Source organism: Haematobia irritans, chromosome 1, assembly GCF_050003625.1.
Source record: "Haematobia irritans isolate KBUSLIRL chromosome 1, ASM5000362v1, whole genome shotgun sequence".
In the NCBI taxonomy this organism is placed as follows: Eukaryota; Metazoa; Arthropoda; class Insecta; order Diptera; family Muscidae; genus Haematobia; species Haematobia irritans.
Window position 1 is genome coordinate 242,409,798 of NC_134397.1, and position 27,331 is coordinate 242,437,128.

Sequence of the window (27,331 nt, forward strand, 5' to 3'; positions counted from 1 at the left end):
CCTTCCACCCACAATCATGGTAAAATAATTCCCAGGTAGTTGCAGTATTACAAAAACAATAAAAACAGCAAAATTCAAGTACACCCAAATGTCAGTTTTGTTTAAAAATTTATTGTTAGTAAACAAAAGATATTAAATATTTTCAATTTATTTTTGTGTACATTTTAATGTTAGTTACGAATAGTAACCTATGTAACCAATAGTTACCTATGTAACCATTAGTAACCAGACATGTTTTTGACAATAATAACCTGTGGCATGTAAAATGTAACCAATAAAATCTACGTAACCAATAATTACCTATGTCACCAATAGTAACCATACACATTTTTGACAATAGTAACCCGTGGAATGTAAAATGTAACCAATAGTAACAAGACATGTTTTTGACAGTTGGATGTACTCAGCTGTGAACAGCTGACTGTGATGTAGTACCTTTAGTAGTTTTATCATGTCCACAATCAATCAGTATTAAGTTGCTATAATAATTTTTAACAAATTTAGCTCAGAAAATTTTGCATAAAATGTAAATTTTGTTGTCAGATAGATGTACAATTAATCTCTTTAAAATTAAGAAAACTTCAAATTGGTTTTTTAATGGATAATTGTCCGCCGCCAAATAGACAAATTTATATCGGTCGCCTTTATTCTCCGTACGTGACTGAAAACAATCGTAACGGGTGAAAGAAGAGTAATTGGTCGATACGAGTCTTCAAGATGTGCCTGTTTTGCCGTTTCCAGAACTGGAATAAACTTTCCTTTTTTCCAAATGTCTGTTATTTCGAGGGTATTGAGGCAGACATTGAAGGTATGGTCCGGAAACTTAACGCCATTCTCTCCAATGTGCTTCAACATCCTCGTAGACAAGCCATCTAGGCCAGTTGTTGTGGAGCTTTAGGAGCGTACCCGCCTTGCGTACACAGGGTCGTGGGTTCAAATCCAGTTTCGAACAAACACCAAAAAGTTCTTCAGCAGTGGATTATCCCACCTCAGTAATGCTGGTGACATTTCTGTAATGGGGAAAGCCGTTCGGACTCGGCTATAAATAGGAGGTCCCTTGTCATTGAGCTTAACATACAGCAATCAGTGATGGACTGAATAGTTTAAATGAGCTGGAAATATCGGACTGCCACAATACCTAGCTTTTTGGCGGCTTTTATCGCCCGGAGCACATGCTCCTGACTGATGACCTGGCTGAGTGCACGGGAGACCCGTCATTGCATTCTGCTTGAACAATCTGTGGTGCTTGACGAACTGTCTGTAGAAGGGTTCGCTACACGAGTATCATCCATCGGAATTTGCGCCTCCCCCTCTCCACACGAAATAGAAATGTTCTCTTTTCGTTTGGGTTTCGAGAGATTCCGGATCGTAGACCATAACAGTTTGAATTCAAGATCAAACTGTTTCGTATGCATTTGCCACTTTTCGATCGATCGATCTCCTTAGGGAGACTCGAGATCATGGGATCAGCAGGATATACTTTCTTGATCTCGTCCCTCTTATTTGTCAAGCTTGATGCATCCATGGGGAAATTCAGATGGATATTGTGGATCCGACCCGCTGGTATACATGTCTTGAATAGACATCCCTGAAGAATTTTTCTCCAGCCTACGCTGACCTTGGTAGTGGGGCAGTTGCAAACTCGTACTCAGTTAGCGAGGTAAATAGCTCACAGTTAGTTTTGCCAAAGTTCATAAACGTTCTTTCCCTTGGAATAACGGTGTCTGTTCCCAAGTCAATACATTATCGGTTTTTTACCAAAGTATGATGTCCAAATAAAAGATAGTAAAATGGATATTTAGAATTAATATATAAAATGGACTCGAGTGCTGCAAAATTTTGACCCTTTTCAATATAGTACTCATATTAAAGCTAATTTCGAGTACATTGCATTGCAAATTCAACACAACACAACAACATACTTTTTTTTTATTTCTTTTTTGGAAATGAGTGCAAAGCAGTTTTTTTCATGAAAAAAATAACATGCAGTTTTTTTTTTAATTTTCATTTTGTTTTATTTTCTCCTCAATGACTTTCTTCTTTGCCCTTATTGTATTCGCAAAGTACTTGATATTAACTTTGATAGGAGTACCATATTGTTTATATGGGAAAGGGTCCAAATTTTGAGAGATCCGGAACCTCTCCGAGTCCATAGTTATGCAGTTTTTTAAATAAATTGTGAAAATACATTTTAGGCAGATTATGACCAATATAAATGATGATGAAAATTTTCGGGGTCCGTAACCACGATTGACAAAGTTCGTAGAATTCTACAAAAAATGGAAGATTTTTAACTGTTTGGTAGATTGGTAGAATTCATGATAGTTTGGTAGTTTTTACAAATCATTCCCTTCCAAAATAGTTACTTCAAATTTATATATAAATAAAAGTTTGACAAAATTTTCTATAGAAACAAAATTTAGACCGAATTGTCTATAGAAATAACATTATGAGTAAGTTTTCTATAGAAATAAAATTTTGAATTTTTTTTTTTTTTTTTTGTAGAAATAAAAATTTTACAAAATTTTCTATAGAAATAATATTTTGCAAAATTTTAATTTTCGTATTTTTTCATACTATCAATGTGCACTGTAACATCTTCGTTTTTGCAGTAACTATCCCTTGTTGGTGCAAGCTAAAATCTTCTACATGCTAAATATCCCATTCCGCAAAAAATTGTATATTATATTTTATGTTTAGATTCAAAAAATCTATACACAGGCCAATTTGACAACTTGTGCTGAAGTAGATGTATTCAATATATTGAAATCCCGGGATTTATAATACACAATCCCAATTGACACCCCTAAAGTATACAAACGAAGTTAAACATGAAAGGGATCTCAAAACAAATTGTCCAAATAATATTCATACTTACATTGTTTTTTATTTATTAATAGTTGTAAATCTGCTGGAGTTAATAATTTATTATTATGTATTGCGTTGGTCTCTTCCAGAGCAGGAACCAGGAATCAGATGCACAAAAGACAATATTTCAAAGCATCTTCGCACATAAATATTTTGAAGTATTTCTCTTAGCATTGATTTCGTTTTATTTTTTGCACATTATTTTTCTTTTATTGCCTATTTCATACATATTTATTTGTTTATATTTTCAATGATGCTTCTTCTTCTTCGTTGTATGCAGCAGAGCAAGGCTCTAATTTCGCCAATATCGATAAGCTTGTCCCCTTGCTTCTCTAACACCAATAACATTCGGCACACAATCACAATAATAACAACAAACTACCGACCATAACATAACACGATAAACGACGCACTTTACTACCCGCACAATGCAAATAAACAATGACCGACGATGATGGCTGAACTTAAACTAGATGGCAGAGAAAACGAGAGAGATTTTCATTGGCACATTAATGATGATCATTATAATATCGATAAATTTACCATGTCGATATTTCGGTAATCGATTACAAAGATAAATTACTCCATGGACGATAAATTATATGCACAGGGTGACAAATAATTTTCATTTTCGTCTTTATTGGTAAAGGGCACCTTATACGGTCGGATAAACCCTGCGACACAACACGTAGCGACGACAAATCTGATAGTATAAGGTCGTGTTCGGCTGTCGCGGGGACGTGTTGGCATAAAATCAAAACAACTTTGATTTTTTCTGGTTGGGTGGCACAAATCATTGAGTGTAAGGGGATGTTCGACAAACATTATCAAAGACAAATTTATTTTTACATAAAAACAGTCATTACTGCAATGAAATTAATGATGGATCGCCAGTTCTGATTAAAAATTAAAGAAATATATAAATATAAATCACTATTGTGGCAAAAACGTGGAAAAATTCCACTTCCAATCAATGGAAAACCAGGCGACAAGTATTTTAAATTCATCAAGTAATTTATAATATATTAAATGTGGATTACTTCAGGAATCATTGTTTTGACACATATACCAGGATTTTTTTATTATTTTCTTCCATTTTTTCAGTAAAAAATGGTTTCACCCATAAATCTTCATACAACTTCCCTGCCAACATTTGTTGAATTTAGGGGCGCTTCTGAGAATCCCCACTACGTCGAAAACAGTCGTATACGATATCCAAAACGGAAAAGCGCCGTCACTATTGAGAAGTTGTACCACGCCAAGTTACTACAAAAAAGTATCGCATGAGTGCAATTATTAGGTGCCCTTCTGGATACATTTAGAAAGACGCCAATAAGAGCCCCTTCAAACAATCAGAAAAAGTGCATTTGAAGATAGTTGTACAAGAATCATTGTGGTGAAGTAAAACACGATTGTTTAGATGATTATTAATTTTATTAAACATTTATAAATTCTCATAAATATAACATTTATACGACTATCACATTTAACATATTTTTATGCTTTAATAAAAGATTTCAAGTTGCAAGTTACATGTTACATGTTGTAGCGTCCAAAGATTATAAAAGAGGAAGATGGGAGATTGGCTACTGAGCACATCAAACCATTTACCAGATTAGTTTAATACTAAATTCTACTCAAACCAATACGAACATAAGTTCCACAAAAGTGTTTGCTGAGAGCATTTGTGTTATGGCGGATGAATCGAAGCGAATAAAGTAAAGAAAAAATGAAAACATATGTAAGAAAAGACATATGATCGAATTGGACCAAACTTTGTCCAAAAAATTATTAATTTTGTAAAGAATATAAGAATGGATGGAATGAAAAAATTCCGAGTATTGGGTTTCGAATGATCGTAAATAAGTGATAACAAAGCGGTAAGTTGGCGATTTGCTTGTTGTTTTCATGGAAGACATTTTTAGTTTCTTATTCAATTTCCTATTTATTTGTATTTCAGAGCATATCATTCCCTGAAAATGGCAAACGCCACTTAATTTAATAACTTAATTTGGCCAAACGTATTACGGATACCCTGCCAACATTTTTTGAATTTGGGGGCGCTTCTGAGAATCCCCACTACGTCGAAAACAGTCGTATACGATATCCAAAACTCCTCGGAAAAGCGGCGTCACTATTGAGAAGTTGTACCACGCCAAGTTACTACAAAAAAGTATCGCATGAGTGCAATTATTAGGAGCCCTTATGGATACATTTAGAAGGACGCCAATAAGAGACCCTTCAAACAATCAGACCAAGTGCATTTTAAGATAGTTGTAAAAGAAACATTGTGGTCAAGTAAAACACGATTGTTTAGATGTTTATTAATTTTATGAAACATTTATAAATTCTCATAAATATAACATTTATACGACTACCACATCACATTTAACACATTTTTATGCATTAATAAGAGATTGATGTTGAGTTACAAGTTGTAAGTTAAATGTTGTAGCGTCTATCAGCCAATACTTTTATTCCCAATGGAGGCAGCGTGTCTGGAAAAATATTTGAAAAACTATCACTTTATTCCATTTGGAAAGTCAAAAATTGTTCACCATATAGGTGGGTATTAAGTTCGAGTTTTTTCACTAAAGTGAAAACTAAATCAATAAAAAAAGGAATAAAATTATACATATTTGTTGCAGATTTTACTATAACTTGATGGGGAATAGCCCAAAGCAAGTTTTCACAAAGTTTGTATTCCTTAAAAAGTATTATTAAAGAAAAGTAATCGTGAAAAAATTGCGATTTTAGCGGCTAAACTCGAACTTAATACTCACCTTATACCTTTCACAATTTTAAGCGTAATATCTATGTTTTCAGAACTTTATTTTCGTTTTTATTTAAATAAAATATAACAAGCTGGTTGCGCTTGGCGTTTCACAAAAAATAAAATGGCTCTTCTAACAGTAGTGATGGCAAAATACTTTCATGTACATTTTGTACTTTTTGATATGCTTCCCCCATCACAGTTCGCGATGGTTGTGGTGACATTTACGAGTCTGTGGTAGCGATGAGGATGAAATGGAACTTTGAAATGCTGGCAGGGTATTAGCCGTAACAGCGAAAAGGCCGAACAAGAAAAGAGAAAAATTGATTTGGAAATATGTAAAATGGAAGAAGCCGCATGCATGGATATATATAGTCGAGCCAAATCTATTAATGCTGTAATGACAGCGGGAGTGGGACCTTCAACATCTACTAATGATGCTAAAATAGATTCCTGCAAATACCGGCAGGCATCCATTCTTCTATGAAGGCATCTATTCTAATATGAACCACCACTATTTTGTAGAACTCTTCGGAGGGATCCGACAATTTGAGTTCTTTTCTGTAGCTCTTAAGAGCAATGAAATTTTTCGAAATAGAATTTATTTCGCCTATCTTCAACATATATGTGTCGCATTGACAATTGCTGGTCGCTTTTTTCGAGCGCCAATGAACATTGTATCCAGCAAAAAATCTCAATGCAGCTTCTTCATTTGTCGAAATTTCCCCCAGGAAGTTTCCTAATCCATCCCTGCCAACATTTTTTGAATTTGGGGGCGCTTCCGAGAATCCCCACTACGTCGAAAACAGTCGTATACGATATCTAAAACTCCTCGGAAAAGCGCTGTCACTATTGAGAAGTTGTACCACGCCAAGTTACTACAAAAAAGCATCGCATGAGTACAATTATTAGGTGTCCTTCTGGATACATTTAGAAGGACGCCAATAAGGGTCCCTTCAAACAATCAGAGAAAGTGAATTTTAAGATAGTTGTAAAAGAGTCATTGTGGTCAAGTAAAGCACGATTGTTTAGATGTTTATTAATCTTATTAAACATTTATAAATTCTCATAAATATAACATTTATACGACTATCACATCACATTTAACATATTTTTATGCATTAATAAAAGATTGATGTTGAGTTACAAGTTGCAAGTTACATGTTGTAGCGTCTATCAGCCAGTGCTTTTATTCCCAATGGAGGCAGCGTGTCTGGAAAAATATTTTAAACACTATCACTTTATTCCATTCGGAAAGTCAAAAATTGTTCACCAATATACCTTTTACAATTTTAACCGAAATAACTATGTTTTCAGCACTCCATTATCGTTGTTATTTAAATAAATTATAAGAAGCTAGTTGTGCTTGGTGTTTCACAAAATATAAAATGGCTCTTGTAACAATAGTGATGGCAAAATACTTTCATGCGAATAGTGATGGCAAAATACAATCACAGTTGGCGATTGTTGCAGTATCACTTACGAGTCTGTGGTAGCGATGAGGATGAAACGGAACTTTGAAATGCTGGCAGGGATATATCTCATCTGCCGTTTGGGTTACAGCTGTATGGATGCTGCCTTCCTCCGCTGTAAGGGTAACGACACTCATATTATCTTCATCTGTTGATGCCTCTTCGTCATCATTCGATGAAGATATTTCGAATTCGTCCTCGCTCAAGCTGATGCTATCCGAGTTCCATTCACCCACCATTATCTTATTGCAAGTGCCAACTTCCTTTGCTGTTGGCGTTATTTGTTCTTCATCGCCATCAGATAACAAACCAATAACAGACGGGAGTTGGCTGTTTAAATCCAGGTCACAATCGTCTTCGCAATTCGATATTTGATTCGAATTGTTCACAAATGACATCGAACACAAATGAGACATTGTTACAGAAAACTCCCGAGCGAACGGGTGATTACTATTGCCACCTCGATATCTAACTCGAGCGAAGAAATTTTCCAAAGCATCCTGGTTAAAGCGGCCTTGGGCAATAAATGTAATCTCTGGCATAGATTCGAAAATATAGTCTGCCATGTCCATGATGGCTTCGAAGTATCCAATAATTTTTTTTTGCTTAGCGTATTATTTGCCATTTGCAAAGTTTTCAAAAATGCCGTAAAGTCAGATATTTTACGCAATATCCCTGCCAACATTTTTGGAATTTGACGACACTTCTGAGAATCTCCACCACGTCGAAAACAATCGTATACGATATCAAAAACTCGTCGGAAAAGCGCCGTCACTATTGAGAAGTTGTACCACGCAAAAGTTACTACAAAAAGGTTTCGCATGAGTGCAATTATTAGGTGCCTTTATAGATCAATTTAGAACGACGCCAATAAGGGACCCTCCAAACAATCAGAAAAAGTGCATTTTAAGATAGTTGTAAAAGAATCATTGTGGTCGAGTAAAACACGTTTGTTTAGATATTTATTAATTTGTGTAAACATTTGCAAATTCTTAAAAATATAACATTTATACCACTATCACATTACATTTTAAATAATTTTTGGCATTAATGATGATGTTGAGTTACAAGTAGCGAGTTACATGTTGCAGCGTCTATCAACTATTGTTTTTATTTGATGGAAGCAGCATGTCTGTAAAATATCTGAAAAACAATCACTTTATTCCATTTGGAAAATCAAAAATTGTTCACCAATATACCTTTCGCAATTTTAAGCGTATAATCTATGTTTTCAGAACTTTATTTAATTAAAATATAACAAGCTGGTTGCGCTTGGCGTTTCACAAAAAATAAAATCGTAGTAGGGATGGCAAAATACTTTCATGTACTTTTTGATGTACCTTTTCATGATGGTTGAAGTGACATTTACGAGTCTGTGGTAACGATGAGGATGAAATGGAACTTTGAAATGCTGGCAGGGATATCATTGCTACGTGTTATTGGACGTTTATTTGGATTTTTGTGTTGAAATGAGCGTACATTGCTCAAATCGAAACCGTCATTACCTTTTTTCAGAAAATTAGCAGTCACAACTGCATTTCTCTCAACTGCCAGAACATTTCGGAAATGTTGTTTGTCATGAAGAAACAAAATTCCTGCGGCAGTGGTTCTGTTCATTACTTGAGCGCACATTCTAACATTCATTTTTTGGAATGTATTAGGATATATATGTGCATGTGCCAATTTTGGTGCTAGACGAGCAGAGCTAGATTGGGAATCAATCTTATAAAACTCTTTTATGACATTCCAACTGGCATAACATTCTGGTGTTTTAATGTCTTGTGCTAACAGGGCCTTTAAAAATGTGAGGAACATCATGGAACATATAAATGCGATGCCCCTCGTGGAGGAAATAATGACGACTATCGGAGTTGAGCAAATTACTAAAGAGTTTGCAGTTGCTCCCTGCTTGGTTTCCAATGAGACAAATTATTCTTAAAGAGCACTCTTTTTGTAAGGCATTAATATTTTTTTATAAGGTTTACAAAATTTTCGCCAGTGTACCCGTTTTTCGTGAAGTAATGACTAAATGCATACTTCCAGGCCTTAAACGCACCTTTAACCATTACAACAAGGACTTTCGAGGCCACTTTTGAAGTCCTGTTGCCTTCGCCATCATCTTCAAGGCCCTCAAATTTGTCCAAATCCTTATTATTTGTCATTTCCATCCTAATTGCCATCTCGTCAAAGAGGAGAATTGCATGCCTATCCCTCTCTTCCATCTGAGAAACTAATTGTTTCAAACCCTTCACAAAACGTTGGTCGATACCGGTTTGATACTATTTATGGGAACCCACGATCGTATGGTTCTCCGATTTGGCAATGCAAAATTCTCCTCCTCCCTCATATAATCTAAGACTCTAGGGCATTTGAAGTACATATTGGGCGTAATATTGCGTTCTTCCTGCAAATATTTATTTCGCCCACGTTTGCAGATGAGGTTAGCAAAAACTTTAGCACTTGGAGAGGCGTTTCTAGTGTCTACAGCATTTGCTCGTAGACATCTGAGTTCTTCTTCCAAACTCTTGTTTTTCTCTTCCACCTTCTCCATTTCCTTCCTCAGGCTGTGCATCTGTTTGCGGAGTTCGTCATTCTTCTTCCTAGCCTCTTCTTCTTGTACTCTTGCCCGTTTCGAGCGCTCGAAGTACTTGTCCTCTAAAAATTGTTCCCTACTCCGGAATAAAGTAGGCGTTTGTGGGTATGTGTCAGGCTCCACTTTGACGTTCACGCCTCTGTATTCCTTGGATGTACACGTGTAACTCCTCATCAAAATGTAGTTTTCGCTTAATCCTATCGTCGACACAACTTCCCCCGTCAATAAATTGTCCCTCATCGATTGCAAAGGATGGAGTAGAATGAATTTGGGGGGAAGTAAGAAATTCTTCTCCAATTTCCATTTTCATCACAATTTCCTCATCTATCTCTAGGCATTTGTCCATACCTAGAAAATAAATGGGAAATGCGTCCTCTGCCAAACGACTTGGACCAACCATTTCCTTAGCGAAATGCTTTGGGCAAATAAATAAGTTCTTCAATTTCTGCAAAGCCTCTTTTAGGCAGCAGATCCGTTCCCAATTGCTCCTAGTAGCTTCGTCTGCCGGAAAGGAGTACATCTTGGATGTAAGCGAAGTCACATCACAACCTTTCACGGCACAAACCCGCTTCCGAACGTTCAGTTCCATGTTTGACAAATAAATGTCGGCATTATTATGTCCTATGAAAAATAAATGATTGTTAGCATCGCTATATTGCTACATGTTCTAATATTGTAAAAATTTAATTTTAGTCAACAGCAATGATTATTCAATTTAACTACCACTTTGAATAATTATTGCTATTGAGTTAAATTATAATGCAATTCTAAGTCTAAAATTATAATGCAATTCTAAGGTAATCCTTAAAAAATTCAATATATTATAAATTTGTATATAGCTGTAAATATGGTAAAAAATATGTTAAAGATAATATGAGAAAACTTTGACTTTCAATTAGAAGTGTCGATATAATTTTTTGTGGATATAATTTTGGTTGAAAAGTATTTGTAACGAATTAATGTAATGTAATGAGCGTTTTTGAAATGCAACACCTTTTCAGTTTGAGGCTAAATATCATTTTCAATATAAATTCAACTTGACTTGAAACAGGTCATCTTCAATACATTTTCAAATTGTTTGCGAATTATTTCCAAACCGCCAAAATGTTGACGAAAACTTTGAAAATGTGTTGAAAATAATTGGAGAAAACTTTGAGAAAACACTACCCTGAAATGTAACGAAAAAAACACATGGTTTTTAAAAATTCTACTTTGTGCAACGAAGTTCGTAGAAGAAATAAAAAAATTGGAAGAAAAATTAATAAAATTTACAAAAACCCTAGAAATTTTGTGTTGACTTTCAGTTAGAACTGGGATTGATTTTCATACAAATTGTGGTTAGAAAATATTCGCAACAATGTTAATTTTTAATTTGTCTCACATTGAAAACTATTTGAGAAATTTGAGTAGCGATGGATTTCAATTTGAGGATTACAATTGAAAAAATATTGCTATTGTTTTGAATTTTACTGTTGAGGGTAATGTCTGTTTTTTTATGTGTTTGAAAAATTTTAATGTTTGAAAAATTTATTATTTTTCAAACGTTTGTGTTTATTGGTAATTATTCAATGACAAGTCGCCCGCCGATAATCGCCGTCATTGATGACATCACCTCATATACCATCACTATAAAAAAAAGGATTTTTATCTTTTTGAAATTTCGTTTGTATGACAACACATTCATTTGTATGACAATACATTCATTATCAACAAATTGACATTTTAAATTTTTTTGCCTGAGAATTCATTTAAATGTTAACAATGTTTTTAATTTTTTTTTCTACGTATTCGTTTATTGACCGACAAAAATTTCAACAGTATGGTTTACTTACGTAGGAGCAATGTTGGCATGGCTCCTTTCCAAAGCTTTCGAAGGCCCACGCAATCTGCCTCAAAGTGGCGACTGCAAACGCGAGCTCTTGCAGGAAGCTTCTCCGGATCCACTTGTAGATTGTAGCACCATTTTTTTCGTGCTTCTATGTCAGAAGGTAAAAGGAAAAAGAGGTGCTCGCCACCACCTTTAACCTTCTCCCCCTTACATAGAATACACTTCATTTTCACTTTTTTCACTTGATTAATAAAAAACTAATGCAATATAATTATTCTAAATCTAATAAAAATAAATACACCTACCACTTTTCACTGCTCTTCACTAATTCTTTAAAAAAAATTACCGTGCAAATTCGATAAAGTCGTCTTTAGACCAGCGAACATGTTGGTGTCAACCAACAAATCCGACGAGTCACGCCGCCGATTTTAGTCGCCGCCGAATATTTCGACTCATCTAGACTCAAATTTATCCGCCAATTAATCCAAAAATATCGATTTAAATCAGAAAAAGTACTACTAATTGTCGTATTTTTTCCAAAATTTTGAACCTTTCACCCACAATCAATCAATTTCACGCTGCTATAATAAATTTGCAAAAAATCGAAAATCGAACTAAAAGAAGTTTTTGGTATATTTACATCGTAATATACTTAAAAGCTTCTAAATATCCCTCAATTTGATAAACATTCAGATTTTTTCGTAAATACTATAGCTATTATTTTAATTGTTTTTCTTTGCTTCATAACGTTGAGTTCGACTACTTGTTCATTAAGTATAATAGCAATTTGTGCAAAATAACATGCCTGTCTATTTTTCGCAAAATTAAAAATTACATCAACACAAATTACATCAAAAATTTTAACTTTATTAAATTAAATTTTACCTAACACACCTATTATTCAAAAGTTAGGCGAGAAAAAATAGCTGACTTAGGTTCCACGCCAGAGAGAATTCTCTTCTCTCAACTCGTTTACGAAAGTGAAAAATAAAAGAAATGTTTGCCTGCAACCAAATTGTATTAAATTAATCTGATAAATGCAACATTTGGTTTGACGCAAGCCAATCTCCCATCTTCTGTTCTCTATAATCTTTGAATAAAAGATTGATGTTGAATTACAAGTTGCAAGTTACATGCGTCTATCAGCCAGTGCTTTTATTCCCAATGGAGGCAGCGTGTCTGTAAAAATATTTGAAAAACTATCACTTTATTCCATTTGGAAAGTCAAAAATTGTTCACCAAAATACCTTTCACAATTTTAAGCGAAATAAAAATGGTTTCAGCACTTCATTATCATTTTTATTTAAATAAATTATAAGAAGCTAGTTGCGCTTGGTGTTTCACAAAATATAAAATGGCTCTTGTAACAATAGTGATGGCAAACTACTTTCATGCGAATAGTGATGGCAAAATACTATCACAGTTGGCGATTGTTGCAGTGTCACTTACGAGTCTGTGGTAGCGATGAGGATGAAATGGAACTTTGAAATGCTGGCAGGGTGTTTGTAAAGAATCATAAGCGGACCTTAGACGGTCGGATAAACACTCCGACAGAGGTTCGTCTATTCGTTGTGTGTTCGTTCAAGTTTTGCCCTTACACTGCACGAACAAATGTGATGACAACATGAACAAATAAGAAGCATAAACAAACAATGAAGCTGTGCGAAGATTTATGGGTGAAACCATGTTTTACTGAAAAAATGGAAGAAAATAATAAAAAAATCCTGGTATATGTGTCAAAACAATGATTCCTGAAGTAATCCAATTTAATATATTACAAATTACTTGATGAATTTAAAATACTTGTCGCCTGGTCTCCCATTGATTGGAAGTGGAATTTTTCCACGTTTTTGCCACAATACTTGTTTAGATTTATATATTTCTTTAATTTTCAACCAGAATTGGCGATCCATCATTAATTTCATGGCAGACATGCCTGTTTTTAATGTAAAAATAAACCCTGCGACACAACACGTTGCGGCGACAAGTCCGCCAGTATAAGGCCATGTTCGCGTGTTGCAGGGACGTGTTGGCATAAAATCAAACAACTTTGATTTTTTCCGGTTGGGGGGCACAAATCTTCACGTGTAAGGAGATGTTAGCCAAACATTAGCAAAAACAAATTTATTTTCATAATTAAAACAAGCATTTCTGCAATGAAATTAATGACGGATCGCTAATTCAGCTTAGAATTTTTATTGTTTCTTCCATTTTTACTAAAAAATGCCTTTACACCAAACTTTTCGTCCATCTTCATTGTTTGTGTTTATGCTTCTTCTTATTTCTTCATGTTGTTATCATAATTTTTCGTGCAGTGTGAGGGTAAAACTTGAACGAACACACAACAAATAGGCGAACCTCTGTCGTAGTTTTTATCCGACCGTCTAAGGTCCGCTTTATAATGTGCACAATATATGGGATATGTTCGACACGAGCACTGTCGTCCGGAATAACTGATATGCGATTTACAGACTATCAGTTATTCCGGACGGAATGTCGGTGTTTGTAAAGAATCTTACAGTGTGTCGGATCGATACGACTTGTCGGCGATGACTAAATAATCGGTAAATGTGTTATCGATCCCATAAACATGCAGCAGTATCGATTATGCCTTCGGACTTAACTTATAATGCGCACAATATATGGGATATGTTCGACACGAGCACTGTCGTCCGGAATAACTGATAGTCTGTAAAGCGCAATAGTCGCATGATGCGAAATTTTAGAAATCATCTTATCTAAGAAATTGCTGTTAAGGTGATTCACCCTGTCATTTCGTTTATCAAGTTTTTGTTATTCGATTACATTAAATGACAATCGGTTATTATCGAAAATCCGTTGGCGCGTTACCAACTGAGTATCGAAGACACAAACCTGTAATTAAATTTATTGCCAACTATGTTGGGTGTATGGCTCGAATAATGTTTTGCCTAAAACTATGCTATATTTTTAACTATATTTTTCTTTATGTGAGTTTATGGTTTGGATATGTGCGAGCTAAAACTATGCTATTGCAAGAAATACGAGTAATGTCCTTTTGACATATCCTAATAAACACGAACTTTTGAAAATGAGATTACGGAGAGGACCGTCATCTCAGTAGTGGAGTTGGAAATTTTAGAGTGGAACTCTAGACTCGACAATTTAAATGTCGAAGAGTATAGCGGAAGATCTTGGTGGGGAAACGTAGGCTCGAAGAACTCAGTAGAGCTGTAGGTTGGAATATCTCGGTGGTGGAAGTATAGGATCGAAAATATCAGTGGTGGAACTGTAGACACGAAGATTTCATTGCGAAAACTACAGACCCAAAGATACTGTGGGGGAAACTATAGACTCAAAGATCTGAAAGGGGAACCTATCCTATCCGAAGATATCAATGGTAGACGTGAAAATGTCAGTGGTGGAAGTGTTGATCTGAAGTAATTTGTGGTTAAACAATCGACCCGAAGAAAGCAGTGGAACTGTAAGCCCAAAGAACTCAGAAATTATAAGCCCGAAGAACTCAGTGGTTCTTTGGGCTCAAAAATCCCGGTGGTGGACGTATAATTTCTAAAATATCAGTGATGGAACTATAGGCCCCTAGATGTTATTCCGACAAATACAGGCACAAATATATTGTGGGGAACTATAGGCCCGAAAATCTCAGTAGGGAAGCTATAGACCCGAAGAAATCAATGGTAGACCTGAAAATGCCTGTGGTGGAGGTGTAGACCTGAAGTTATTAGTAGTGAAACAGTAGATCCGAAGATCGCAGTGTGTTAACTCTAGACTGGTAAAACTGTAGAATTCCATATCTGAAAAGCTTAGTGATGGAAGTTTAGACCCAAAGATATCATTGGTGAAACTGTAGACCGGAAAATCGTTGTGGGTTAACTCGACAGTGATAAAATTGCAAAGTCGAAGATTGTAGTGGGAGGAACTGCAGACACGAAGGTTACAATTGGAGACACTTAAGATCTCAGTTGGGGAACGGTAGGTGCGATGATCTCAGTTGGAGAACTCTAGGCCTGGAAATTCCAGGGTTGAACAGTGGACCCTAAAATCTCAGTGGCGAAGCGTAAACCGGAAGATTTTTGTGGGGGAACTCTGAGCCCGGAGAACTCAGTTGAGAAACTATAGCTGGTTGGCTGATAAGTCCCCGGTCCGACACATAGATGGCGTCGCTAGTATTAAATGCATATTATTTTTATATAACAGGTTGGCTGATAAGTCCCCGGTCTAACAAAGAAAAACACATTTTTTTTTGTCAAAATTCGTTTTTATTATTTAACATAGTTCACTTCAAAAGCGATACAACGATTATAACGACCTTCCAATTTTTTGATACCATTTTGGTAGTACTCCTTTTGCCTCAAAATAGGCCTCAGTTTCGGCGATCACCTCTTCATTGCAGCCAAATTTTTTCCCTGCAAGCATCCTTTTGAGGTCTGAGAACAAGAAAAAGTCGCTGGGCCAGATCTGGAGAATACGGTGGGTGGGGAAGCAATTCGAAGCCCAATTCATGAATTTTTGCCATTGATCTCAATGACTTGTGGCACGGTGCGTTGTCTTGGTGGAACAACACTTTTGGTACTATATAAAAATTGTCTCCAGGGCTATGTCCACACTGGGTTTCATTAAGAGATGGTCGAGGGAATTTAATGATCCTTACCTTTCGAAACGTATCTATACCTCACATGTCCGTCCGATCCTGGAATATGCGTCTGTCGTTTGGTCTCCCAGTTATCAATGTTATGTTGATAGAGTTGAATCGGTTCAGAAGAGATTTCTACTTTTTGCGTTACGTGGTTGGACTGATCCTCTGGATCTCCCTCCTTATGTAAATCGCTTGAAATTGATAGATTTACCGACTCTGGAGCGAAGACGTTTAGTGTTTGATGTAATTTTTATTAGTAGACTCCTGAAAGGTGAAATCTCACTCACAGCAATTGATTAGTAAACTTGACATTAATGTTCCTTCACGTGTTACGCGACAATACATTCCATTGAAACTACCCGTCGTTAGAAATAATTACGAGGAACACAGTTCCTTTTACCGCCTCTGTAGACATTACAATGAATTTAGCAACGTATTTGATTTATCTGATCCGATTCATATTGTTAAACGAGTTTTGATACACGTCGTCCAGCATCGTACACCACTTTAAGCTTTGCCATGGAACTTCGTTATAATTCTACCTAAGTCTTTACCCCGTACCCTGGAAAATTGGCTGTCTCGAGAACTGTTCCAGTAAAATTCTCTCCTGTTCTGATCGCATCACTGTTCCTGCCTTGCAAGTTGTTCCTGCTAACCTATATCATCTGTCAGCAAATTGTTCCTGCCTCTACCGTTCTATTTGTCTCTTCAATTTACTGCTTCCTGATTTACTGTTTCCTGATTGTTGTCTCACCAATTCCTATAATCTGATGGATTCGAATGTTCCTGTCACCAGCTTACATTTTTGTTCCCGTTTGTGACAATCCCGTTATTATGCCAACGTACACCAGTTTTTTTTCTTCTCAACTTCTTTTTTTCTGGTCGTAATTGTCACATTTTAAAGAAGTTGAGTCTATCTATTTTGTTCATTTTATCCAGTTTTTTATCCTTACTTAATTTTTCTCTGGTCCGCATTTTTTGTTTAACGTTAAAGTAATTATAAACTTATTGTACTAATGAATTTATCTTCAAGCTGGCTTACCATAGCTGAATGAATAAATAAATAAAAATAAAAATAAATAATATGCATTTAATACTAGCGACGCCATCTATGTGTCAGACCGGGGTCTTATCAGCCAACCTGTTAGTACCAACCTTCAAATGATTCGTGTCAAAATTTGACGTCTGTAAGTCAATTAGTTTGTGAGATAGAGCGCCTTTTGTGATGCAACTTTTGTTATTGTGAAAAAAATGGAAAAAAAAGGAATTTCGTGTTTTGATAAAATACTGTTTTCTGAAGGAAAAAGTACGGTGGAAGCAAAAACTTGGCTTGATAATGAGTTTCCGGACTCTGCCCCAGGGCAATCAACAATAATTGATTGGTATGCAAAATTCAAGCGAGGTGAAATGATGAGCACGGAGGACGGTGAACGCAGTGGACGCCCGAAAGAAGTGGTTACCGATGAAAACATCAAAAAATCCACAAAATGATTTTGAATGACCGTAAAATGAAGTTGATCGCGTTGGCAGAGGCCTTAAAGATATCAAAGGAACGTCTTGGTCATATCATTCATCAATATTTGGATATGCGGAAGCTCTGTGCAAAATGGGTGCCGCGCGAGCTCACATTTGATGATTCTGAGCGGTCTTTGCAGCTGTTAACTCGTAATACACCCGAGTTTTTCCGTCGATATGTGACAATGGATGAAACCTGGCTCCATTACTACACTCCTGAGTCCAATCGACAGTCGGCTGAGTGGACAGCGACCCGTGCACCGTTCCCGAAGCGTGAAAAGACTCAAAAGTCCGCTGGCAAAGTAATGGCCTCTGTTTTTTTGGGATGCGCATGGAATAATTTTTATCGATTATCTTGAGAAGGGAAAACCATCAACAGTGACTATTATATGGCGTTATTGGAGCGCTTGAAGGTCGAAATCGCGGCAAAATGGCCCCATATGAAGAAGAACAAGTATATACAGCAGTAAGTTCGGCCGGGCCGAATCTTAAATACCCACCACCATGAACCAAATATTAGGGTTTCCTTTGAAATTCTAGATTTATAAAAACCATTTTTGTTTGAGTTTTAGAGGAATCATTAACATCTCTTTTAAGTGTGCAAGAAAATTATAAAATAAATTTGAAATCTTAAATCTGTAGAAGTAAAATCTGGAAATTTTACATTGAGTTTCAAGCAATTTTCATGATCAGTGCGCCTTCTACACCCTCAAGAAGTGAAGTCGGTCTATATGGAGGCATTACCAAATGGACCGATAAAAACTTAATCCGATACACGTTTTTGTGAGCCTAAAATACCAGAATATTTACAATTTCAGGCATATCAGATAAAAACTACGGTTTCTAGAAACCGAAGGAGTTAAATCGGGAGATCGTTCTTATGGGGGCTATACTAAAATATGGACCGGTACTCACCATTTTCGGCACACCTCTTTGTGACCCGAAAATACCTCTAGATTTCCAATTTCAGGCAAATAGGATAAAAACTTCGGATTCTAGGAGCCCAAGAAGTGAAATTGGGAAATCGATCTATATGGGGGCTATACCAAAATATGGACCGATACTCACCATTTTCGGCACACCTCTTTATGGTCCTAAATACCTCTAGATTTCCAATTTCAGACAAATTGCATAAAAACTACGGTTTCTATAATCTCAAGACCCCAAATCGGGAGATCGGCCTATATGGGGACTATACCAAAATATGGACCGATACTCACAATTTTTGGGACACGTATTTGTGGTCCTACAATACCTCTATATTTCCAATTTCAGGTAAATTTAATAAAAACTTCGATTTCTATAAGCCCAAGAAGTAAAATCGGGAGATCGGTCTATATGGGGGCTATACCAAAATATGGACCGATACTCACAATTTTTGGCACACATATTTGTGGTCCTACAATACCTCTAGATTTCCAATTTCAGATAAATTGAATAAAAACTGCGGTTTCTATAAGCCCAAGAAGTAAAATCGGGAGATCGGTCTATATGGGGGCTATACCAAAATATGAACCGATACTCACAATTTTTGGCACACGTATTTGTGGTCCTACAATACCTCTAGATTTCCAATTTCAGGTAAATTGAGTAAAAACTGCGGTTTCTATGAGCCCAAGAAATAAAATCGGGAGATCGGTCTATATGGGGGCTATACCAAAACGTGGACCGATACTCACCATTTTTGGCACACCTCTCTATGGTCATAAAATACCTCCAGATTTCAAATTTCAGGCAAATTGGATAAAAACTACGATTTCTATAAGCCCGAGACCCCAAATCGGGAGGTCGGTTTATATGGGGACTATATCAAAACCTGGACCGATATAGCCCATCTTCGAACTTAACCTGCCTGCAGACAAAAGACGAGCTTGTGCAAAATTTCAGCACGATTGCTTCATTATTGAAGACTGTAGCGTGATTACAACAGACAGACAGACAGACAGACAGACAGACGGACAGACGGACATCGTTATATCGTCTTAGAATTTCTCCCTGATCAAGAATATATATACTTTATATAGTCGGAAATAGATATTTCGATGTGTTACAAACGGAATGACAAACTTATTATACCCCCGTCACCATTCTATGGTGGTGGGTATAAAAAAGTGTTGTTCCACCACGACAACGCACCGTGCCACAAGTCATTGAGAACGATGGCAAAAATTCATGAATTGTGCTTCGAATTGCTTCCCCACCCACCGTATTCTCCAGATCTGGCCCCCAGCGACTTTTTCTTGTTCTCAGACCTCAAAAGGATGCTCGCAGGGAAAAATCTGGCTGCAATGAAGAGGTGATCGCCGAAACTGAGGCCTATTTTGAGGCAAAACCGAAGGAGTACTACCAAAATGGTATAAAAAAATTGGAAGGTCGTTATAATCGTTGTATCGCTCTATGTTGAATAATAAAAACGAATTTTGACAAAAAATGTGTTTTTCTTTGTTAGACCGGGGGCTTATCAGCCAACCTGTTAGAGCCGAAGATCTCGGCAGAACTGTAGTCTCAAAAATTTTGGTGGGGGAAGAAAAGGCCCGAAAATGACAGTGGTGGGACTGTCGAAACGAAGATCTCAGTTAGCAATGGTCTTAGTAGAGGAATTGTAGGCCCGAATGTTTAAGGGGTACTATGTTATTCCTTCAAAACAAGCAAAACGATGTGCAGTGAACCGCAAACAAAAAGATGATGCAATGTCTTTACCAGTCACCTGTCCAAATCTCCAGGGCAAAAGTCATCAATCCCGATGTTATTAATGAACCCCAAACTATTGTCGCAGCTCTTAGCGACCTGAAATTATTATAAAATCCCAGACGACTACCAATAGGGAAGCTGGGCCAGTCAATTTCTACGAGCCATTTCCCAGACAATATCAGCAACCAGTTGTTGCAGCACGAAGGAAAGCCAATGACTTCATCATCCCTTGATCAACTTTTTTTTTTCGCTCGATTGGTGGCATAAAGTTTTGGGCAGCTCTGTTAATGCCATTGAACATTTTAAGGGCTATCATAACCCTTTCCCTATGAGTGTCGGTTAGAGCCTTCAGCTAAATTGTATCCCCATTAGCATTAACTAAAAACTTTCCACAGCAAATGCATCATTATTCGAATTAAAGAAATAATTCCATTCTAATCATGAGATGCAAATTATTGGCGATTTACATAAAACTTTGGCGTTTTATGCTTACCAATTTGCCTGGAGTAATGTGGAGCATAAAATGTAAACCAAAAGGAGGGAAAAAAACAAAGAGCCCTCCACGTAAAACCCAATCATGTCATATACGAAGTTTCCATAGAAATGGATTCATATGGCGGCTGCATTGTTTGCATATGAACACACATACACACACACACACACGCAAACAAAATCTATAGCACCAAAGAAGCTGTATATGATGCTGCTGCTGCTGGGTACATTCCAAAAAGGGACCACCAACAGCGGTCTGTTCTTTAATCCCATTGTCAATGGCCATGTACAAAGTGCACCAACGTTTACGACTACAGCTACTCCCATACGGATTCCGCGAATTTATTCGCAAAGTAAAGGCAAAACTTTTACTTACCCACACTCACATTCGCACATACATTCACTCATTCACTGACTAAAGTCCGGGCCTTTTGTCTGTTTATTCTTGGTCCTTTACGGTGGTTTTTGCGGTTGGTGATGGCGACAATCCTCTCTTTCAGTTTTTCGTTGTTTTTGTCGCCTATAGTTTTATTTTTTTTTGGTCTTGGTCTTGGCACTTTCGTTAAAATGGAGCTAAACAAACATTAAATTTAAACGTAATTCATGCAATTAATCAGTGGGCAAATCCCGACTAACTATCCTGCACTCAACGACTCATAAATCAGGATTCGCCGGGGTGTATATCTGCGATTGTGCGCCAGTATTTGTCTGTGAGTTTTATTCGAATCCTTTGAAGCTGAGATGATGAAGACAACAGACTGCGGTTACGTGGCCGCCACTTTCTACTGCATCTTAAAAAGTGCCATGTTAACCAATTGTCCTCATTCTCCCCTTTTGCAAGAGAAGAATTATATGCGAGAATATAAGTAATACGGAAGAATGGGCTATAAGAGAGAGAGAGAGAGAGAGAGAGAGAGAGAGAGAGAGAGTGAGATGAAGAACGTTTTCTGCAAATGAAATTTCACTGAATGCAATTTATTTGCTATGGAATGTGTTAATACTCTTTCGCTTTTATAGGACAAAGTCGTAAATATAGCGAATATGTGGTAAAATATGTATATTATTTAAATTATCCATTTCTAGGAGCAAACGGATGATTTAAGTCAAAATTAGAAAAAAAAGTCAGTGTACAGTGGGGTGGAGCTTTTTAGGTTAGGTTAAGTTGTAGAGGATGGCATCAATTTTGTGTTGAATTGATGTCCACTTAGACCATTGTAATTCCTCGATGTGATCCTTCCATCTTCTTCCTTCCGATGCGGTCTCCTTTGGAATAGTCCCAGAATTTCCACCTGTCCGTTTCCTTTAAAAGAGCGAATATGTGGTAAAATATGTATATTATTTAAATTATCTATTTCTATAAGCAAACGGATGATTTAAGTCAAAATTAGAAAAAAAAGTCAGTGTACAGGTTGTAGAGGACGACATCAATAGTAGGCCTGAAGGTCTGTGGGGAATATTAGGCCCGAAAATCTCTGTGGGGAACAGTAGGCCCGAAGATCTCTGTGTGGAAGAGTAGGCATGAAGGTCTCTTTGTGGAACAGTATGCCGGAAGGTCTCTATGGGGACCAGTAGGCCCGAAAGTCTCTGTGAGGAGTAGAAGGCCCTAAGGTCTCCGTGGGGAACAGTACCCTGGGTTAGGTTGTAGAGAATGGCATCAGTTTTGTGTTGAATTGATGTCCACTTAGACCATTGTAATTCCTCGATGTGATCTTTCCATCTTCTTCCTTCCGATGCGGTCGCCTTTGGAATAGTCCCAGAATTTCCACCTGTCCGTTTCATTTAAAAAAGCGAATATGTGGTAAAATATGTATATTATTTAAATTATCTATTTCTAGAAGCAAACGGATGATTTAAGTCAAAATTAGAAAAAAAGTCAGTATACAGTGGGGTGATGCTTTTTGGGTTAGGTTAGGTTGTAGAGGATGACATCAATAGTAGGCCTGAAGTTCTGTGGGGAATAATAGGCCCGAAAATCTCTGTGGGGAACAGTAGGCCCGAAGATCTCTGTGTGGAAGAGTAGGCATGAAGGTCTCTTTGTGGAACAGTATGCCGGAAGGTCTCTATGGAGACCAGTAGGCCCGAAAGTCTCTGTGAGGAGTAGAAGGCCTTAAGGTCTTCGCGGGGAACAGTACCCTGGGTTAGGTTGTAGAGGATGACATTAATTTTGTGTTGAATTGATGTCCACTTAGACCATTGGAATTCCTCGATGTGATCTTTCCATCTTCTTCCTTCCGATGCGGTCTCCTTTGGAATATTCCCAGAATTCCCACCTGTCCGTTTCCTTTAAAAGCGATCTAAGAACAACCAACCAGAGGCCCTGATGAAGGTAAATATGTTCCTTAACCTGCCCTCTCGTAGATCAGTGAGAGCCTGGAAGAAAAAGGAGGCCAGTATCTTGTTTCTTCTAGGTTAGGTTAGGTTGCAGCCCGATGTATCAGGTTCACTTAGACTAAAAAGTGATATGGTCAAAATTTGGTCAAGGGAAAACGCGTGTAAATCGGTGAAATCGTTTATTTAAAAAATCAAATTAAATTTCTTTTTCAAGTTCAATTAGTATAAAATTCAGGAAAAATATTCAGTTAGGCTTTCGCTTTTCCAAATCCGAATTGCCGGGCCTCACGCTTGACACCTGCCATCAGATTTTGTACAGCCACCTTGTCCACCTTCTTCGCCGCAGAAAGCCAGTTTGCCTTGAACTGCTGCTCGTCCTTAGCAGTTTTTTTGGTCTTCTTTAGGTTCCGCTTGACAATAGCCCAGATTTCTCAATTGGGCGGAGCTCTGGCGTGTTGGGAGGGTTCTTGTCCTTGGGAACCACCTGCACGTTGTTGGCGGCGTAGCACTCCATGGCCTTTTTACTGTAATGGCAAGATGCCAAATCCGGCCAAAACAGTACGGAACAACCGTGTTTCTTCAGGAACGGCATCAGACGTTTATTCAAACACTCTTTCACGTAAATTTCTTGGTTGACAGTCCCGGAAGCTATGAAAATGCTGCTTTTCAAGCCACAGGTACAGATGGCTTGCCAAACCAGATATTTCTTTGCGAACTTTGACAGTTTTATGTGCTTGAAAATATCTGCTACCTTTCCCCTTCCTTTTGCCGTATAAAACTCCTGTCCCGGAAGCTGCTTGTAGTCGGCTTTGACGTAGATTTCGTCGTCCATTATCACGCAGTCAAACTTCGTCAGCATCGTCGTGTACAGCCTCCAGGATCGCGCTTTGGCCGTCGTATTTTGTTTATCATCGCGATTTGGAGTCACTACCTTCTTGTAAGTCGATAGTCCGGCTCGTTTTTTGGCTCGATGCACGGTTGTAGACGATACACCCAGCTTATTTGCGGCATCTCGGAGAGAGAGAGGTTAGGATTTCGCTTGAAACTACCGGCAACTCTCTTTGTCGTCTCAGCGGCTTCCGGTTTTCGATTTCCCCCCAATCCAGACTTCCTGGCTGTCGACAAACGTTCCCCAAACACTTTAATTACATTTGTAATGGTTGATTTGGCAACTTTTAGCGATTTTGCCTTCAAAATGAGGGGTGTTCAGGTTTTTTAAATGCAAAATTGAAAGAAATACGCCAAGTTTATATTGACCAAATTTTGACCGTATCACCCTTTATTCAGTCCATTGTGATACAACATTGGTGAACTTCTCTCTTATCACTGACTGCTGCCCGATTCCATGTTAAGCACAATGACAAGGGACCTCCTTTTTAAAGCCGAGTCCGAACGGCGTTCCACATTGCAGTGAAACCACTTAGAGAAGCTTTGAAACCCTCAGATATGTCACCAGCATTACTGAGGTGGGATAATCCACCGCTTAAAAACTTTTTGGTGTTCGGTCGAAGCAGGAATCGAACGCACGACCTTGTGTATGCAAGGCGGGCATGCTAACCATTGCACCACGGTGGCTTGTTTCTTCTAAGGGATAATGCTGGACACTGACACAGGAAGTGATACGAGTCTTTCGTAACTTCCGGGTCCAGACACCATCTACAGATATAATCATCTTTAAGACCTATTCTTACCATGTGTTTCCAAGTGTGTTATGTCCTGTTATGATGCCAATCAAATGCCGCAATTCCTCTCTACTCTTCGGCATTAAGATTTCGCAGTTCTTTCGGTTCTTTTTGTCCCATATCAACTAGGTTTGCTCGCGAAGAGAACTTCTTTGCCATAGTTCATTATATTTGACCTCTATTCTGTAATGATAGGAAGATAGTGGCGGAAAAATGCCCTCTAGGACATTATTCGTTCCACGAGCGGCTTCCTTAGCCAGCACATCCGCTTTCTCATTTCCTATTATCCCACAGTACCCACCACAGAGTTAACAGGTTGGCTGATAAGTCCCCGGCCTGACACATAGATGGCGTCGCTAGTATTAAATGCATATTATTTTTATATAGTACCAACCTTCAAATGATTCGTGTCAAAATTTGACGTCTGTAAGTCAATTAGTTTGTGAGATAGAGTGTCTTTTGTGAAGCAAATTTCGTTATTGTGAAAAAAATGGAAAAAAAGGAATTTCGTGTTTTGATAAAATACTGTTTTCTAAAGGGGAAAAATACGGTGGAAGCAAAAACTTGGCTTGATAATGAGTTTCCGGACTCTGTCCCAGGGAAATCTACAATAATTGATTGGTATGTAAATTTCAAGCGTGGTGAAATGAGCACGGAGGACGGTGACCGCAGTGGACGCCCGAAAGAGGTGGTTACCGACGAAAACATCAAAAAAAATCCACAAAACGATTTTGAATGACCGTAAAATGAAGTTGATCGAGATAGCAGAGGCCTTAACCGTGCCACAAGTCATTGAGAACGATGGCAAAAATTCATGAATTGGGCTTCGAATTGCTTACCCACCCACCGTATTCTCCAGATCTGGACCCCAGCGACTTTTTCTTGTTCTCAGACCTCAAAAGGATGCTCGCAGGGAAAAAATTTGGCTGCAATGAAAAGGTGATCGCCGAAACTGAGGCCTATTTTGAGGCAATCCGAAGAAGTACTACCAAAATGGTATCAAAAAATTGGAAGGTCGTTATAATCGTTGTATCGCACTTGAAGGGAACTATGTTGAATAATAAAAACGAATTTTGACAAAAAATGAGTTTTTCTTTGTTAGACCGGGGACTTATCAGCCAACCTGTTATATTATAAAGGGTGATTTGTTAAGAGCTTGATAACTTTTTTTTTAAAAAAAACGCATAAAATTTGCAAAATCTCATCGGTTCTTTATTTGAAACGTTAGATTGGTCCATGACATTTACTTTTTGAAGATAATTTCATTTAAATGTTGACCGCGGCTGCGTCTTAGGTGGTCCATTCGGAAAGTCCAATTTTGGGCAACTTTTTCGAGCATTTCGGCCGGAATAGCCCGAATTTCTTCGGAAATGTTGTCTTCCAAAGCTGGAATAGTTGCTGGCTTATTTCTGTAGACTTTAGACTTGACGTAGCCCCACAAAAAATAGTCTAAAGGCGTCAAATCGCATGATCTTGGTGGCCAACTTACCGGTCCATTTCTTGAGATGAATTGTTCTCCGAAGTTTTCCCTCAAAATGGCCATAGAATCGCGAGCTGTGTGGCATGTAGCGCCATCTTGTTGAAACCACATGTCAACCAAGTTCAGTTCTTCCATTTTTGGCAACAAAAAGTTTGTTAGCATCGAACGATAGCGATCGCCATTCACCGTAACGTTGCGTCCAACAGCATCTTTGAAAAAATACGGTCCAATGATTCCACCAGCGTACAAACCACACCAAACAGTGCATTTTTCGGGATGCATGGGCAGTTCTTTAACGGCTTCTGGTTGCTCTTCACTCCAAATGCGGCAATTTTGCTTATTTACGTAGCCATTCAACCAGAAATGAGCCTCATCGCTGAACAAAATTTGTCGATAAAAAAGCGGATTTTCTGCCACTGATTTTGGTAATAAAATTCAATGATTTGCAAGCGTTGCTCGTTAGTAAGTCTATTCATGATGAAATGTCAAAGCATACTGAGCATCTTTCTCTTTGACACCATGTCTGAAATCCCACGTGATCTGTCAAATACTAATGCATGAAAATCCTAACCTCAAAAGAATCACCCTTTACTGTTCAGTGAGAACCTTGATTTCTCTACGATGGCGGCTGACTACTTTAGACCTTATGCCAGCACTGCGCAATGCTTGACTGTCGATGAAGAAGCTGATATCGCTTCTGAATAACGGCCTCATCAACAGCGACTCTGTAGCCTTTGTGATCGCAGAAATCTCAGGCTGAAAAATACTGCAATCACTATCCAGCGTAAGACTCTCTTATTCCCAGTTCACTGCAATAAATATCGCTGCCCGTTCCTTCTTCCGCCCGTATACATTCAGGTTCAGTATTCCCAAGGGTATCCTCCTGTTTTCCCACTCCTCAATACTTGGTATAATGTGTGCCGGTTAGGTTAGGTGGCAGCCCGATGTGTCAGGCTCACTTAGACTATTC

At 37.7% G+C, this 27,331-nt stretch overlaps 1 protein-coding gene and 1 long non-coding RNA gene across 2 annotated transcripts in view; both read right to left on the reverse strand.

The window, feature by feature from the left end:
- The window catches only part of LOC142238424 (uncharacterized), a 122,038-nt gene extending 118,694 nt beyond the window's left edge, over positions 1-3,344 (reverse strand). Inside the window, exon 1 of the mRNA XM_075310100.1 lies at positions 2,879-3,344. The gene's annotated coding sequence lies outside the window, so the exon portion shown is untranslated. The remainder of the gene's footprint in view (positions 1-2,878) is intronic.
- A 1,812-nt stretch (positions 3,345-5,156) lies between these two features.
- On the reverse strand, positions 5,157-5,917 carry LOC142219593 (uncharacterized). The gene is made up of 2 exons (XR_012717649.1): positions 5,659-5,917; positions 5,157-5,366 (listed from the first exon to the last, which is right to left on the reverse strand). It is a non-coding gene; the product is annotated as an uncharacterized LOC142219593 (long non-coding RNA).
- Between the last annotated feature and the right edge of the window lie 21,414 nt (positions 5,918-27,331).